Genomic DNA, 9925 nt, shown 5'->3' with positions numbered 1-9925 from the left:
TGTTCTACTTTGCAGAAGCCTTTTACAATATGAATCCTTAAATCCTTTTGGGAAATGGTAAAAAACAATAGTTTTAGAAATTTGTGCTGACCTTAATAAAGAGGAAATGAATACCCATAAGTGGTTTGACAAGCTCAGGAAAATGTTCTTGGGAATGTGCAATAATGGTTTGTTCAGATTAGATGACATCCTGAATCAGAAAGGACTTTGCAGATCCACAGTTATTTAAGGTGTGGACCAACAGGACGCCAAGCACTAAAGCATGTTCTGTGAATACTCCTAGTGTCAAGGTCATATTGGGAGACAATTCTTGGAGTGTCTTGGAGTCTCACATTTCTCCCTGTCTTATGAGCAAAGGAAATAACTAACTTTATTCCACTCTATTATTTCCAGAATGTTTGTGCAGTGAATAGCCTTAGAAGATGTAGATAGTGTCTCCCTTCAGAGCAAAGGGCAGGCATGCTTACTGTCCAGTATAAAAGATTCAGGTTCCCTAAGATCAGGGTCCTTCTCCTATAATGCTTATTGTATGTACAGGTGTCACCTGACCCTCTTTGTGTTGCCCTATGGGAATTGGCTCTCTGGGAACTAGTGCAAGAAAATAATGATATTCTGGCTACCACTACTGCTGAGAGGAATAAAGTCAATTGTCTCCGACACAGGCATGTCACATATTCTTCCAGCATCTGTAAAAGTATGAATGTTAGTTTGCAAATAGCCTTCACAGCACAGTTCTGACATGTCTCAAGCCATCTCCTCCTCTCCTAATCTCTGGTCTAGTGCAAAAAAAAAAAAACCCCAAGACATTTTGAGTCCATGAATGTGGTTTCCTGAGTCTTGTGTATTTTTAGCAGGATGATTCTGGCATTTCACAATGAACATTGTGGAAACCAGATATGTAGTTGGTAGAGATCAATCAGCAAATCATGACACTGCAGAGAAGTTGGGGATTCTTAGATAATTCACTTCTCCTCTTCCCCTGCAGACTTCAGCCTCTTTAAGTCCAGCCTTGAGCAAACCTGGGATATAGGTCTTCAGTCTGAGGAACTGCTTTTATTTTCCCATTTTATTGCTCAACATATTTGGAAATTATCCTCATTGTTCCTCACCAGGCTGGATTTTCATCCTTAGCTCGTTACTAGACTTCCATTTCTGCATAGCCCTCCAGTTCTTGGCAAGATAACTGTGTTCTCTCTCTTGATTTTTTATGATGATGGACATTAACACAAAAAACCATCTCTGATAATATTTAAGATCATTTAAGATGGGGAATGCTTTTTAGCATTCTAGATTAGGTAGGGGCCAGTCATGGGTAAGAAAGTTCTCCAACCTTGGACTCTCCTCTTGTTAAAGGTTAATACAATTTTCTAAGACTTAATGCTGCCCAAGGACTCTGAGGTTCACTTCTGTGCCTGACCCCTTTTATTTATGCTCTCTGTCTTCAGGATTTGGAGCTTAGTTTGGGCCCATTAACTTATGGTTTACTTATTCTTCCACAATTCTGCCTTCTCACTTCCAAGCCCCCAGTAAGTCACCCATTTGATTCTGGGAGCTGGTCAACCCTGATGCCTTGCAGAAGCTCAATAAATATTTGTAGAATGATTAAATGGAGGTACTGGATCTTTTTTTGAGCCTTTTAACCAGAGCTCTTCAATCTAACCAGTACCTTGATTTCTCCAATAAAAAATACATGGAAAGAGGGATAATAATGTTACAAGTCATGCATAATATAATACCAATACTGGCCGAGAGCTTACCTTATGCTTGGTACTGTGCCAAGCGCTTTAGATATATTGCCTTATTTAATCCTCACAAATTTACTACATGATTACCAACATTTTACAGATATAAAAATGGGCACAGGGAGAGTCTGTAATTTTTCTGAAGTCACACAGTGACAGAACTGAGATTCTTCTACCTTGTAAGAGCCAGAGTTATTTGGTGCACATATTACATGGTTGAAGAAGAAAATTGAACTTTTACTTTTGGGTAAGGCTAACTTAAATCAGCCATAAAAATGTCTTCTTTGTCTCGGGATCAGGTAAAAGATCAGAGTCAAAGCAGAAAACCTGAACTTTGTGGAAAGCAAGCCATGGGTATTCTTGTCCAACTCCTCATTTACACAGCTCCTTCTCATATCAGTTGGGTGATTAGTTAATTTCTTCTTTCATTTATTCTAAGAATATTTATTGAAACCTGATTTGGTACATAGCACTGTTCCTAAGAATTCAGGCTAAGTGAAGAGAAGTAATTCCCCTTAGGGGAAGGAGAGCATTCCTTGTGGGCCTGCCTGAGGCCAGGAGTTTCCCCCAAAGAATTGGAAGAAGATAGAACTGTTGTGAAGGGTTGAGATACAGACTGGGGACTCCTTGAGTGCTTGTAAATTCCTGAGGGCAGGAACTGTATCTGTGTCTTTCATGGCTGCATCGTTTGTGCTGAGTATACTGCCTGACACATAGGAGTTGCTTCAAAACTATGGTCCAACTGAATTAAATCAATAGCCTCCTAGGATGGTTTTTTTTGCCTTAAGCATTCTTCTGGAATTTTACTGAAGTTGTTGATTGGAAAAATTGGATGCATTGGTTTATTATAAGTGTTCAGATATTAGATTAAACGTGACCAAGTTTCAGTTTCTGCTTTTTCTTTTTCTCTAACCAGAAAAGTACTTTGTCATTCACCACATTTCGTATTCCTTTAGTACTGTATTTTGGATCAGGACAGTCTTTCTTTTTTTTTACTTCCAAGATACAGAAAACAATACTATAGAAAAACTGCTCACATGTGATAAACTAAACTATGTAAATATACATAGTCTGCTGGGTTGGGTCATAGGCAACTGACAATATTTGGGAGTTTTTGACCTTTAGTGGTTAAACTTAATGGATTATGCTTTATTTTCTTCTTCTTCTTTTTTAAATAAAACAACTGAGATGCCTATAAAAGAAGAAAAATTTCTCCACAAAAATTTCTATGGCATTCTCCAGGTTGGTGTACTTCTGGCTATAATGAAAGATGTTTGCATTTTCCCTTTGCCTTATCAGAATTCTTCCTAACTGGATGGCCTGTGGCACAAACTTACTTTCCCAGCTCTGACTATTATGTGAATGTGTGCTGGATAATTTATTTCATATTATTTGAGGCCTTGTGAGTATTATTAGAATGAGAGGAAGCCATGAAATTATGGGTTCTTGGTTCACTACTTTAACAAATATTTACTGAGAGCCAACAAAAACAATATTTACTGCATGAGCGGAAAACGAAAAGACACAGTTCTTGCCTCCTTTGACTTTATTTTTTTTCCTTTTAAATCTTTTGCACTAATATCTGCTATTTATTGGACAATTTGCACAGCACTGTGCTACACATCACATACATTATTTCACCTGTTTCTCATGGAAGCCCTATGAGGTAGGTATTGCATCCACACCTTACAGAGAACACAACAGTTTCAGAAAAATCAAGCTGCTTGCCCCTGATCACATTGCAAGGGAGAAGCCAACCATAATATGATCCTAACCTGTCTCACGCACCAGTACAACCTGACAGGGACAAAACTTATCTCCATGTATGAAAGATCCATGTTTTCAAAGAGAGGTAGAATCACTTCATTTTATAATCACGTTTAGTATCAGTGGCATCAGTGTCTGAAAAAAAGGTCTGTAAACCATTCTTCCAGTTTACTAATTCTGCTAAATTGTCTTCAGAAATGGCATCATCAGTGAAGCTGCCCATTAGCCCTCTGGAACAAAACATCCAATGAAATGGGCCTTTATTTATATTTAGTGCAAATTACACTTCCAGGACTTTAGCTTGGAGCTATCCCCCTGCACAGGTATGTAAGCAGATTAAATAAATTATGGTATATTCATTTAGTAGAACCTTATGTAGCCAAAAAAAGAAAGAGGTTCTTTGTTCCTTACCTACGGATATGGAATGACCTCCACTGGGGAAAACACCATGTATAGTTTGCTATCACTTGTATAAAACACCCCCTTACATGTGTTTGTTCAGGCACAAAATCTTTCACAAAAGGATATAGGAAACTAGTGAGTGCCTGAATCCAGGAAGAGGAAGTAGGAGCTGGGGGACAATGCAGATCACTTTGTATTGACCCAGGGGGAAAGTTATGTATTTAAACTTTTTTTTCAATTAAAAATAATTATGGACTGTTATACATTTGAAAAATTACAAGAGTAATTTATGGTTGCAGAAAGAAAAACACAAAGTCTTCTTATGAGAATCACTATAAGTTATAATGTAAATACATTTTTTTAATGTAAAAAGGCATGAAATTTCCTTTATAGACAACTTCTCATTTATCTACCATGTAGTGTCAAATGCGCCTGTAATCCCATGAAATAAGTATGATTCTTATGAGAGAATAGAGCCAGATCAAATGCATCATTAAGAAAAAATATGCATACTAGACTATGAATTCTACTGAGGACAAAGGCCATTACTTTAAATACTTTAAAATTCTCCAGTTCCTGATAGGGTTCTCAGAACAGAGTTTCTTGGTTAATGAATAGCAAATTGATTTATTGGTTATATTAGCAACTATGGAGCTTCCTGACAACAACATAAAATTAGTGGATAATTCACCAGAAACTGGCTTCTAGATTTTCATTTTAATTACTACTTTGAAACAACATAATTTAGTACCAAAGGTTTAAACACCCAATATAATTGCTAGACTGTGAAATCAGCATTATTTATATCTCATCAGCTCTACAAAACTCATCAATTTTTCTTTTGAAAATGGTAGTAGAAACCCCAAAGAATAAGGGAGAGACTACTAATTTAAGGTCATGTTTACTAATCTAGCATCATAATTCCATTCTCAGGACCTCCCAAGTGGCCGGAAGGAGGAAGGGAAGAAGTGAGGATGTTTGAAAAGTAAGGGTTGTTCTTAACTTGTGGCCCCATTTGTGCTGTAAGGCAATACAGGGTCTAGCAAAGAAGAAAATTGCTGAGGCTGGAGATGAAAACAAAAGCTTTTGGTTCAGATGGTAAAGAAGGCCCTCAAGAGCAGTAGAATCAGTTTATCCAGGAGGCAGTGCTGGAGTTGGCCTCATGAACTAGGGGGTTTCTTCTTGGTGTCCACGTCCTTTTCAATTTCTTCAAGTTTTTTAGCCAGGTTTGGTATGTCATAGCTCTGAGCCAGATACTTTCCCACCACGTTGCCAAGAGTAAATCTAAGCAGGAACTGGAGCATATGTCGGCAAGGAGGGCTTGAAGGGCAGCTGCAGCTCCGTGGGCCATCCGAGGCTGCCTCACCTGGCATGATGCCTCCTTTGACTTTATTGTTTATGGTTTCTATTGTTTATCTCAAAGAGCCTTGTAAATAAATATAAAATTGTAGTTGTGATAGGTGCTTTGAAGGAGAGTGCATAATAATATAACTGTAAATACTAGGGGGAATGGATCAAGTTGGGGACGTCAGGGAGGATCTTTCTGAGGAAGTGAAGGCTGAGCCAAGGTCAAGTACAGTTTTTACCCGGATGAAAGGAGACCAGCAGTGGGGATATGAAACAACACAGTCCAGTTCAGTTCACTGAATGTTTACAGAATGCCTACCATATGCCAGGCACTATGATTAGATGCTGGGAAATAAAAAATGAATGAGACATGGTCTTTGCCCCAGTAAATTACTCACTATCAGGGTTTCATCTTCATGCAATTGATAAATGAGGAGAGCTACACCGTATGTGTTTGTTTTGCTTCTATGTAGTTTGAGTTTCCTTTGTGTCAGGATTCCCTCAGCTAGCCAAGTCCTTCTGAAGAAATCAAACACAGTCTTTTTGTCATGGAATCAAAGTTTAATAAATAAATATACATAGTCTTCTAGATTCAAGTCCAGCAAGGCTATTCTAGTCTTTACCATCAATTACATGTGGCCTCACAGTGGAGCTCAGGTCTGTTTCAGACCCGCCAACAGCACGGCGCCAGGAAGGGAGCCTGACTGCCACCAAACAAGAGACCCAGTATTTCTTTCTTTCTTTCTTTCTTTCTTTTGTAACATCTTTATTGGAGTATAATTGCTTTACAATGGTGTGTTAGTTTCTGCTTTAACAAAGTGAATCAGCTATACATATACGTATATCCCCATATCTCCTCCCTCTTGCGTCTCCCTCCCACCCTCCCTATCCCACAAATTCCCATACAAATTGTGAAATTTTTTGTCCTGGTTCTATAAAAATGCCATTGGTAGTTTGATAGGGAGTGCAGTGAATCTGCAGATTGCCTTGAGTACTGTAGTCATTTTCACAGTGTTGATTCTTCCAATCCAAGAACATGGTATATCTCTCCAACTTTTTGTATCATCTTTAATTTCTTTGATCAGTGTCTTATTGTTTTCTGTATACAGGTCTTTGTCTCATTAGGTAGGTTTATTCCTAGGTATGTTATTCTTTTTGTTGCAGTCGTAAATGGGAGTGTTTCCTTAAGTTCTCTTTCAGATTTTTCATCATTAGTGTATAGGAGTGCAAGAAATTTCTGTGCATTAATTTTGTATCCTGCTACTTTACCAAATTCATTGATTAGCTCTAGTAGTTTTCAGGTAGCATCTTTAGGATTTCTCATAGCATCTTTAGGATTTCTTTATATATAGTATCATGTCATCTGCAAACAGTGACAGTTTTACTTCCTTTCTGATCTGGATTCCTTTTATTTCTTTTTCTTCTCTGATTGCTTTGGCTAAAAATTCCAAAACTATGTTGAATAATTTGGTGAGAGTGGGCAATCTTGTGCTGTTCCTGATTTTAGTGGAAATGGTTTCAGTTTTTCACCTTTGAGAATGATGTTGGCTGTGGGTTTGTCATATCTGGCCTTTATTATGTTGAGGTAAGTTCCCTCTATGCCTACTTTCTGGAGGGTTTTTATCATAAATCGGTGTTGAATTTTGTCGAAAGCTTTTTCTGCATCTATTGATATGATCATATGGATTTTATCCTTCAATTTTTTAATATGGTGTATCACATTGATTGATTTGAGTATATTGAAGAATCCTTGCATTCCTGGGATAAACTCCACTTGATCATGGTGTATGATCCTTTTAATGTGCTGTTGGATTCTGTTTGCTAGTATTTTGGTGAGGATTTTTGCATCTATGCTCATCAGTGATATTGGCCTGTAGTTTTCTTTTCTTGTGATATCTTTGTCTGGTTTTGGTATCAGGGTGACAGTGGCCTTGTAGAATGAGTTTGGGAGTGTTCCTCCCTCTGCTATATTTTGGAAGAGTTTGAGAAGGGTAGGTGTTAGCTCTTCTCTAAATGTTTGATCGAATTCGCTTGTGAAGCCATCTGGTCCTGAGCTTTTGTTTGTTGCAAGATTTTTAATCACGGTTTCAATTTCAGTGTTTGTGATTAGTCTGTTCATATTTTCTATTTCTTCCTGGTTCAGTCTCAGAAGGTTGTGCATTTCTAAGAATGTGTCCATATCTCCAGGTTGTCCATTTTATTGGCATAGAGTTGCTTGTAGTAATCTCTCATGATTCTTTGTATTTCTGCAGTGTCAGTTGTTACTTTTCCTTTTTCATTTCTAATTCTATTGATTTGAGTCTTCTCCCTTTTTTTCTTGATGAGTCTGGCTAATGGTTTATCAATTTTGTTTATCTTCTCAAAGAACCAGCTCTTAGTTTTATTGATCTTTGCTATTGTTTCCTTCATTTCTTTTTCATTTATTTCTGATCTGATCTTTATGATTTCTTTCCTTCTGCTAACTTCGGGGATTTTTTGTTCTTTCTCTAATTGCTTTAGGTGTAAGGTTAGGTTGTTTATTTGAGATGTTTCTTGTTTCTTGAGGTAGGTTTGTATTGCTATAAACTTCCCTCTTAGAACTGCTTTTGCTGCGTCCCATAGGTTTTGTGTCATCATGTTTTCATCGTCATTTGTTTCTAGGTGTTTTTTAAATTTTATCTTTGATTTCTTCTGTGATCTCTTGGTTATTTAGTAGCGTATTGTTTAGCCTCCATGTGTTTGTAGTTTTTACAGATTTTTTCTTGTAATTGATATCTAGTCTCAGCATTGTGGTCAGAAAAGATACATGATACGATTTCAATTTTCTTAAATTTACCACGGCTTGATTTGTGACCCAAGGTATGATCTATCCTGGAGAATGTTCCATGAGCACTTGAGAAGAAAGTGTATTCTGTTGTTTTTGGATGGAATGTCCTATAAATATCAATTAAGTCCATCATGTTTAATGTGTCATTTAAAGCTTGTGTTTCCTTATTTATTTTCATTTTGGATGATCTGTCCTTTGGTGAAAGTGGGGTGTTAAAATCCCCTACTATTGTTGTGTTACTGTCAATTTCCCCTTTTATGGCTGTTAGCATTTGCCTTATGTTGAGGTGCTCCTATGTTGGGTGCATAAATATTTACAATTGTTATATCTTCTTCTTGGATTGATCCCTTGATCATTATGTAGTGTCCTTCTTTGTCTCTTGTAATAGTCTTTATTTTAAAGTCTATTTTGTCTGATATGGGAAGTGCTACTCCACCTTTCATTTGATTTCCATTTGCATGGAAGATCTTTTTCCATACCCTCACTTTCAGTCTGTATGTGTCCCTAGGTCTGAAGTGGGTCTCCTGTAGACAGCATATATATGGGTCTTGTTTTTGTATCCATTCAGCCAGTCCGTGTCTTTTGGTTGGAGCATTTAATCCAGTTACATTTAAGGTAATTATGGATATGTATGTTCCTATTGCCATTTTCTTCATTGTTTTGGGTTTGTGTCTCAGTTCTGCTGTCTCATTTCATTGTTTTCTTACTTTTCACTCTTCTTTGCAAGGACTCACAAACTTCCTTTATAGTTAGTGTCAATATATTATACTATTAAGCCTCTCTCGTCCTGGCTGCAAATCCTAAACACTTGTTTTCTTTTCCTATTTTTCATTATTACTAATTTTTTTTGTTTTTTCATCTTTGAGGATTGATTTGTTAGAGGGCAAGTAGTATTTCTAAGGGGACTCTTAGATATTGCATCACTAAGTGACTTGTCCAACTTCACAGCATGCCCTTGATTATGGAGCAATCAAGTAGAAAAGAGGAAAAGCTCCCAAATTTTCTTTCTTAACTGAGTATGCATAGCCAATATTGCACAGATTCAGTAAATATGTTAACTAAATGGTGGAATATTAGTAGTTTGGGTTTATCAACTAAGAAGTTTTAGTTTAAAGACTGTAAGAAATTATGTTAGAGACAACAGCATTAAGTGGCCTTTTGGGTAATATACCTCTGTATTCACAATCCATGAAACTTTTGAGACTTTGCTTTTGAAAATTCAGCCTGTATTCTAAGAATTCCACACTCTTCCTGTGAAGAGTTATTATCAGCCCTGTTGATGAGAGCTGTGATTTTTGCCTAAAATTTCTAAATGAATGTGGTGAATGTCTAGCAAGTGTCTGTCTGTCCAGCAAGTCGTTTGCGCTATCTCGTTTCCAGATTATTTTGTAAAAAGGAATTTACATGAGTACCATTTTACCCCTTGAATAACTATGTCTGCTGATTTTTTTTCTGGAAGTTTTATTAACCATATACTGCAGTAATGATCTAGCCCAAGATGTTCTTGTATTATTTTGGAGCTAGTTGCTCATGCTTCCTAGCACGTTGGACAGCCAAGCTATGGTTAACTGGTGGTCGAGTTACGAAATTCTGTTTCCATTACTTCTCCCTTTCTTAGCCCAGAACACCTCTCCACTCATTTTTTTCCTTTTGATTTGTCATGCTTATAGCCACTGCTTGGTGTTTTCAAACCCAAAGTAGACACAATGACATGCCATAATAAGTATTGTCCCTACTGCACTTCCAGCTTAGCTAAAAACAGGAAATACAGGCCATTTTGTGGAAAAGCTCACTTTTGTGATATTTCTAACCCAAGAGGTTTGGATCAACTTTGGTTGAGTGTCTGAACTTTTGGCTTCTT

General features: G+C 37.2%; 1 pseudogene; it reads right to left on the bottom strand.

Moving 5' to 3' along the window:
* Positions 1-5071: 5071 nt before the first annotated feature.
* On the bottom strand, positions 5072-5262 carry LOC112409178 (short transmembrane mitochondrial protein 1-like; annotated as a pseudogene).
* Between the last annotated feature and the right edge of the window lie 4663 nt (positions 5263-9925).

The sequence above is a fragment of the Neophocaena asiaeorientalis genome, unplaced genomic scaffold (genome assembly GCF_003031525.2).
Source record: "Neophocaena asiaeorientalis asiaeorientalis breed wild unplaced genomic scaffold, Neophocaena_asiaeorientalis_V1.1 scaffold5, whole genome shotgun sequence".
Classification (NCBI taxonomy): Eukaryota; Metazoa; Chordata; class Mammalia; order Artiodactyla; family Phocoenidae; genus Neophocaena; species Neophocaena asiaeorientalis.
The sequence above is the reverse complement of the archived record's forward strand: the minus strand, read 5'-3'. Positions and strand labels throughout refer to the sequence as shown.